Below are 9066 nucleotides of genomic sequence, written 5' to 3'. Positions count from 1 at the left end.
ACAATTTGCAATCTCGAGGTAAATCAACTTTGTACATGATACATCTCCATCAATATAAACAATAGCAGGACATAGGATTTTACCTCCTTCAAGAAGGCCCAAACTTGGGTAAATATCATCTCCCTTGTTCATGTTACTCTTGATCCGAGATCCATAGCTCGGGACCCCCCTAACCCGAGGTGCGCCGGATTTCATACCGAGACAGGTGCTTTCATATAGAGGTCCGGTGTGCGACCACCGGAAGGATTGATGGCTCATCTGCAGATCAACTTCGGGAACATATATGCCCCTAGCCAACTATTTGTGTTTAGAAGTTTGATCTTTTGCACCAACCCAGTAGGCCATCTGGCTTCTGCCAAAAATTACGCTCGAAGTCGGATCACGACCTTCGGAGGTCTGGACTACACCGCGGATTCCTGAGGAAAGATCGTTCTATGAGGCTAGACGCCCGGCCTGGTTCAAGAGTTATCAGACATTGGAGGCTCGACTCTGGAATCGATCTCCTTCGAGGACGTCGAGTCAGGCTCTCTGGCCCTGCCGACGAAGTCCAACATATTGACGCCGGGCGATCTCGCCTCAACTACCGGCCCGGATGCTAGTACTGTCCCCATCTTGGAATAAACGTCAGATTTAGAGCCGACCCTGACATAGGATCCAGAATTGTCCTCGGATTCCATCCACATTGAAAACATTCCAAGTTATACGCCGGGTGTGCTTCCAGTTATCCCCACCTATAGCCAGGCCATGAACCCCAAGGAGTTATCTCGTCTGAATGAGATACTTGACGTATCTAGAGCATGTCTATCTCAGACAACAAGACCTTAGTTCACGACAAGATCATACTTAAAACTGACGGTCGGGAAATTTACGTGCCACCCACCACCCACCTAATCGTCATGGTCAATGACTTAACTGGCGTGCTAGATTATGACGATGCCATCGACATGGATGAAGATGTTGATGACCCTATTGAAAGCACTTTGCCGTTGGTAAACACTGGCAAGTCGACCGCAACATCTACTTACGATGTATACATGCACTACAAAAAAAGACACATCGGTGACATTTTGGGCCGAACGAAATTTTTTTCTATCATACGTATGACACTTCTTTGACAATAATTGTGACAAAACCCGGTATCATCATTGATATGGTGGGGTCCTACTTCTATGACAAAAAACGGGCTTTTCTTCCTAGGCGGGCCGGAGATGCAGCTGCATGACATTCTTTGGGCCGCCATGACAGAAAAAACCGTGGTAGATGCGAGGGCGAGGAAAATATCGGGGAGTTCCCGGTTAGGGTGGCTGGTCGGGGGCCAAGCGATGCACGTTTCTCTCGTACGTACGCGCCTGTGTGCGAGGCGTTGCCCTCTAACAGAACCCAAGCAAGGCGTTGGGCTCTAACTGAACCCGAGCGATTGCACAGCAGGCTACGCGTTACTGAACCCGAGTGATCGATCGATGGCTGTTAACTGAACCCGATCGAGAGATTCCTTCCCTACTGCTGCTAACTGAAGCCAATCGATGTTGCCTCTGGATGAACATTGAGCATAGTTGGGGGGTTTGGATGAACAGTTCCTAGTGGGGGGTTAGATGAACAGGAACCCGTGGTAGAAGAGGTCCTTGCCGCTGGATGAACAGTACCCTGATCGATCGAGCCAGTGGATGAACAGGACACCGTGGAGGGCTGGATGAACAGGACCCTGTGGAGGGCTGGTTGAACAGTAGCCGGTGGAGGGCTGGATGAACAACAACCTGTGGAGGGGTGGTTCAACAGGACCCCCGTGGAGAGGGCTGTTTGAACAATAGCCGGTGGAGGAGCACGCGGTGGAGGCTAGATGAACAGGAGCCCGTGGATGAACAGTCGCAGGTGGAGGATGAAGGAGGTCGACGGTGGATGAACAGGAGCCCGTGGAGGCTGGAGGAGGTCGACGGTGGAGATGAACAGTATCCCGTGGAGTCCTGTTTTGTGGTACGTCACACCTCTCCGGATGAACGGGACCCCTATTTCGACCGTAGCTCTCCAGCACAAGTCTATTTCCTACATTTTGCGGTACGCCACACCCCTCCCGATCAACAGGACCCCATTTTGACCGTAGGATGTCCATTTCCTCCGTTTTGCTGTACGCTAGACCCCTCCCGATGAACAGGACCCCTTTCCTACATGGCCAGTCGGAAATAAGGTCGTTTCCTCCGTTTTGCGGTACGCTAGGCCTCGTTTCCATCCCCTGTTCCATCCAAGCCGGTTGGCTCCCGATGAACAGCAAGCGTTCCGTTGTCTCCTGATGAACAGGACACATTCCATTGCCTCCCCATGAACACGACAACGACGCAGTTTCTCCGTTCCCACCCAGCCACAGCCATGTACACGAGCCCTGGCCGCACGTATGCGCCCGTATGTACGTACGTGGCCGTATTTTCTTTCTTGCACCCTGGCTGCTATACATACGTGTACATGCTATGTGCACGCCTCTACTACCTCAAGTGCGCGCCTCTACATCGACCAGTATGTACGTACACATTCGCAACCAGATTGACATCGCTACGTACGCTTTGACCAGGTGGGTCCCGACTGTCAGGCACTTCCTTCCGTGCGAAAATGTAGCTGGTGGGTCCCAGCAGTCAGGGGGAAACTTTTTTTCCGTGAAATACGGTGGCCCGTTCGGTGGGTCCCTGCTGTGAGGTGGAGGAATATTTTTTTTGCGCGTAATAAGGAGGACTTCCTAGCTGCGGCCGTGGACCCAGCTGTCAGCCTCTCCACATATAGTACTCTTCCGATGGAAGTCGTTCCTTGACCACGTTAACCACGCCATGCCGAGAGCACCAAGGCGGTGGACGACAGCAAGGCCTAGGAAGGGGACGACACGGAGCCGGGGAAGACGCGTCAGTGGATGCCCACGTGGAGAGGAGTACGAGGGTTCACTGGTTCGGCTGCGGTGTGAGGCTGCCGTCACCGCAGGGCCTGGCCAGCGGTGGGAGTAGTAGGGGGAGGTGAGGCCTCCGCGGCAGCACAGCCGATCACGGGAGGCGAGAGCACGTGGTGGTTTGGACGGCTGGAGCAAGAACATCAGAGCTTGAAGAAAATAGGACGACCGTTGGATGTTAACAGTCCAACGGTCATTGGTGATAGAATCGTTTGTTGACTAAGTTGACAAAACCCTCCGTCTGCGTCAACTTAGTAGGCCCGCAAGTCATCCTCCCACTATGGTGGGTCCCATCTAGCAGGGGGAGTATTCATTTTTTTGTGCGTCTTAAGGAGGCACTTCCTTGCGTGCGAAGATATAGCTGGTGGGTCCGAGCTGTCAGCGGGAGTATTCATTCTTTTTGGCGTAATAAGGAGGTACTTGCTTGCGTGGGGCCATGGACCATGTGGGTCCCAACTGTCAGCCTCTCCATGTATGTCCCTCTTCCGATGTTGTCGTTTGTTGACAACATTGACCACGCCGTGTGGAGAACACAAGCGCGATGGACGACGGCGAGACCCAGGAAGGGAATGACCCGGAGGCGGTGAAGCCACAACAGTGGAGGGATGGCCTGGCCAGTGGTGGGAGTAGTACGGGGCGGTGAGGCCTGCGCGGCAGCACAGCCGGCCACGGGAGGCGGGGCAGGCGGTCCCGCCGGCACTGGATTTGGCGGCTGGAGCAAGAAGATGAGAGGTTGAAGAAACATGATGGCCGTTGGATTGACATCCTATGGTTATGTCTCCTAGAATCATTTGTTGTCGTATATAATAAGTAAAAAACATCTTGCATACACGTCATCTTAATTGGCCCACAAATCAGACCATTCCCTATTTTTTATTAAATTTATATATAGCTCATTGCAACTTCTTATTGAATTTATTGCAGTCCGTTTTTTTGGCCAGGGCCAGGGTTAAACATTTATACGAAATGTCGCATATTTCTGTGGGTTCCAAACTATTTTTAATACCGAAGTGTTGAGCCAGATTTAAAGTACTTTGAAGATATATTTAAATTAGGTTAAAGCCAAGTGAAATTGGAATCTGAAAATGTGAAAAAAAAATCTGAAATTATAAAGTAATTGCCAATTTGTCATCTGTTTTTATATTTACAGTCCATCTCATATTACTTTCAAGATTTGCAGGCATCTTGAAATAGTTGAAGCCCATCAGGGGTACAAAAATAAGTAGGCCTGGATTGGGTATTCTTGAGAAAAAATAAATTGGGCTCATTTTCACAAAAGAAAATAGCCGGGCTGGTCATGTGGTGAACATCAAATATAAGCCTGGGCTGGACGGGCCACAGCCCAGTTGAAACCCTGCTCCGTCTCCATAATAAAAAAAACTGCTCGACCAGCTACGTCCCAGGTGTCAGCCGATCTTGTGTTGTTCTCTTGTCTATTGACTATATACGCTGACAATATCGTGGGTCCCAAATGTCAGGAAGCCACTAGTAGGAAGCATTTTCTTTTTCCATACTCTGACAATGGAGTATATATATAACAAAAATGAGGAACTTCCTTGCCTCCGGCCATGGATGTGGTGGGCCCCTACTATCATCCTCTCCACATATAGTCCTCTGCCGATTCCTCTTGTTTGTTGACCATGTTGACAATGCGAGAGGGTTGCGCCGCCACAAGTGCAGCAAAGCGCGTGGAGGACGACGACGAGGCCTCAATGGTGGGCGTTAACGATTTAGGAGACAGTGGGGTGGCGATGTGTGCGCTGAGGCGCAGCCAGCCGTGGGAGGCAGAAGTAGGCGCCCCCCTCCGGCGCTGGTTTGGTTTTGGAGGCTGGAGGAAGACAGGACTGAAGAAACACGACAGACTGTAAAAGCAGCAGAAGCCACTCTCCGTCACATCTGGTTAGTGGCACGTGGGCCCTGGGGGAGGATCCGGCCGACTCTCGGGGGCCAACTCCCAACGGGTCCGACTGTGGGTGCACTTGCCGTCTCCCGGGGTCCCACTGGCTGGTGGGACCCGCCGCCCCAGGGTCGTACAGACAAGCCGTCGTGGGCGCAGGATTCGGTCCTTTGGTGCTGACGTTAGGGCCGGCGCGGCAACAATGCCACGCTGCACGGAGATCTTCCTGGGTACGGCGTGCTATAGCATGCCTGCCCCTGGTAAGGGGTGGAAGTGGGCTTGACTATAGCCACTCCCCGCCCCGTCCCTCTTGATGAGGGCATGGGGTTTGTTGGAGTCGCGGGCCGACTCCCCAAAGCCGGCTTCTCTGGAAGTCGCCAATCAGGAGTCGGCTTATCCTGAAGTCGTCCCCGGGACTCGGCCACGGGTGGGCAGTCGCCTGCCTTGCCGCCGACTTCTCAGAAGGCGGCTCTTTGTCCTGGGGTCTTGAGGGGCGCAGCCTGCCCCGATGTCTTGAAAGGTTCTAGGGCTCGGGTTAGCCTACCCGTGGCCCATTACACCGATAAAGGGGAGATATATAACATATATAATTATAAAAAAGAGAGTTTTTTAACACGGTATAGACGAGTTGGTGATGATAGTGTGTCTGTCATCCTGCAATATAGGCCGTCTGATTTATATCTGACGGATAGGAAGGAAACTATGGTAATTTTGCAAAAAGGTACCCACACACCTCTCCACATTTGCAAATAAGGCCTTCCCTCATTCATCCTTTTCTCTCACAATATTAAAATACTCATACAAATGCATCTTGATGTTATGTGCAACGCACGGGCATTATGGGGGTTCAACTGAGAAATACTCAGACAGGCTCATAGTTCTGGACTTTGGGCTACAGGCCGGTGGGCCTGCATGATTGGGGGCCCATGTTTTCTACCTCAGCGCTTTTCATATTGCAAGTGGTCGGTATGGCGCTGGTTTTAGATGCTGTCGCAAGGCAAATACAAAAATTTGAATAAAGCACGGTAGCTGTAGGAATGAAATCAAACGACAGTTCCTAACCAGCAAAAAAAGTTGCAATTCTATCAACGATACTGTCGTACTACTTATACACACATGACACTTGTTTCACCATGCCAGAGTATTACATCAAAATCTCTCGACGGATAGATCAGTTCGGCAGTACTGAAGAATTCCAAAGTTGATTTGGACCAGCTCTCCTTGCCGAGAAAGTTGTATTTTGACATCAACCCCTACCGCAAGATATGATTTAGATTTGAACCTTGACCATCCTTTAGCATCAATCATCATGCGACCATCCTTTGTACTTACGGTATATTGAGTAGGTTCATTCCCACCAAGTTTGCGCATGGTAAGAGAAACTTGGCCACGGTATCTGATGACCCACAAGTATAGGGGATCTATCGTAGTCCTTTCGATAAGTAAGAGTGTCGAACCCAACGAGGAGTAGAAGGAAATGATAAGAGGTTTTCAACAAGGTATTCTCTGCTAGTACTGAAATAAGTGGTAACAGATAGTTTTGTGATAGGATAAATTGTATCGAGCAACAAGTAACAAAAGTAAATAAAGTGCAGCAAGGTGGCCCAATCCTTTTTGTACCAAAGGACAAGCCGGAACAAACTCTTATATAAGGAAAAGCGCTCCCGACGACACATGGGAATATCGTCAAGCTAGTTTTCATCACGTTCATATGATTCGCGTTCGATACTTTGATAATTTGATATGTGGGTGGACTGGTGCTTGGGTGATGTTCTTACTTGAACAAGCCTCCCACTTATGATTAATCTCTATTGCAAGAATCCGCAACTACAACAAAAGTATTAAGGTAAACCTAACCATAGCATGAAACATGTGGATCCAAATCAGCCCCTTACGAAGCAACGCATAAACTAGGGTTTACGCTTCTGTCACTCTAGCAACCCATCATCTACATATTACTTCCCAATGCCTTCCTCTAGGCCCAAATAATGGTGAAGTGTTATGTAGTCGACGTTCACATAACACCACTAGAGGCTAGACAACATACATCTTATCAAAATATCAAACGAATACCAAATTCACATGACTACTAATAGCAAGACTTCTCCCTTGTCCTCAGGAACAAAAGTAATTACTCACAAAGCATATTCATGTTCAGAATCAGAGGGGTAATAATATGCATATAGGATCTGAACATATGATCTTCCACCAAATAAACCAACTAGCATCAACTACAAGGAGTAATCAACACTACTAGCAACCTACTAGCACCAATCCCGGACTTTGAGACAAGAATTGGATACAAGAGATGAACTAGGGTTTGGAGATGAGATGGTGTTGGTGAAGATGTTGATGGAGATTGCCCTCTCCCGATGAGAGGAGCGTTGGTGATGATGATGGTGATGATTTCCCCCTCCCAGAGGGAAGTATCCCCGGCAGAACAGCTCTGCCGGAGCTCTAGATTGGTTCCGCCAAGGTTCCGCCTCGTGGTGGCGGAGTCTCATCCCGAAAAGTTCATTTTTATTTTTTTTTCTCATCGAAAGACTTCATATAGCGGAAGATGGACGACAGAGACCCAGCAGGGGGCCCACGAGGTAGGGGGGCGCGCCCCCACCCTTGTGAGCAGGGTGTGGGCCCCCTGGCCTTCCTCTTTGGCGAGGATTTTTCTTTATTTATTTTAAGATGTTCCGTGGAGTTTCAGGACTTTTGGAGTTGCGCAGAATAGGTCTATAATATTTGCTCCTTTTCCAGCCCAGAATTCCAGCTGCAGGCGTTCTCCCTCCTTATGTAAACCTTGTAAAATAAGAGAGAATGGCCATAAGTATTGTGACATAAAGTGAAATAACAGTCCATAATGCAATAAGTATCGATATAAAAGCATGATGCAAAATGGACGTATCAACTCCCCAAGCATAGACCTTGCTTGTCCTCAAGCGAAAAGCCGATAACAATAAATATGTCCCCATGTTTAGAGGTAGAGGCGTCGATAAAAATAAAATATGGACATGAAGGCATCTTGATTATTTTCATAACGGCAACATATATAGATTTTGTCATATGATTACTTATGTTCAAGTGATGATCTATCCACAATGCAAAAGTACAAATCATAAACCTTAGTGGGCTCCGATAAACTATAATCTCAATCATTGAAGCAATTGCAATTTATCATAACATCGGAAAGATTCTATGTCAGAGCTAAAAAGCAAGTCCACATACTTAACTTTCATCTAGTCCTTCATAATTGCTAACACTCACACAATACTTGTGGTTACAGAGTTTTAATCGGACACAGAGAAAGATAGGGGCTTATAGTTTTGCCCCACAACCTTTTACCTCAAGGGTAATGTCAACAATAATAATTCATGCTCCCCTATATCCAATTAGATATATATATATCATGTTCTTTCCAACATGCTGAGCTTGCCAAAGGATAAAATGAAAAAGGAAAGGTGAAGATCACCATTACTCTTGCATAAGGTAGAAGATAATAATAAAAGATAGGCCCTTCGCAGAGGGAAGCAGAGGTTGCCATGCGCTTTTATGGTTGGATGCACAAAATCTCAATGCGAAAGAAGGTCACTTTATATTGCCCCTTGTGATATGAAACTTTATTATGCAGTCCGTCGCTTTTATTACTTCCACATCACAAGATCGTATAAAGCTTATTTCTCCCACAGCAATCAATCATACATATATGGTGGACTCTCATGGCAAAACTGGTTTAAGGGTATTTGGAAGCACAAATAGTATTTCTACTTGGTGCTGAGAATTTGGCTAGCATGAGGGGGAAAGGCAAGCTCAACAAGTTAGAGGATCCATGACAACATACTTTATCTCAGATATAAGAAAGACATGACTCATTATGTTGTCTTCCTTGTCCAACATCAACCCTTTAGCATGTCATATTTTAATGAGTGCTCCCAATCATAAAAGATGTCAATGATAATATATCTATATGTGAAAACCTCTCTTTCCTTATTACTTCCTATTAATTGCAACAATGACCAAAGCTATGTCTGCCAACTCGCAACAACTTTTATTCATCATACTCTTTCTATGTGAAGTCATTACTCTCAATAAGATCAATATGAACTTTTTGTTTCTTTTTATTCTTTTCTTCTTTCTTTTATTCACCCAAGATCATGGGAAAATAATCAAGCCCTTGACTCAACACTAATCTTTATTATATATAGCTCATAGACTCGATTACAAAGAAAGATCATAAAGCAAAACTCAAAACTAT

Source organism: Triticum urartu, chromosome 2, assembly GCF_003073215.2.
Source record: "Triticum urartu cultivar G1812 chromosome 2, Tu2.1, whole genome shotgun sequence".
NCBI classification, from domain to species: Eukaryota; Viridiplantae; Streptophyta; class Magnoliopsida; order Poales; family Poaceae; genus Triticum; species Triticum urartu.
This window is presented reverse-complemented; position numbering follows the sequence as displayed.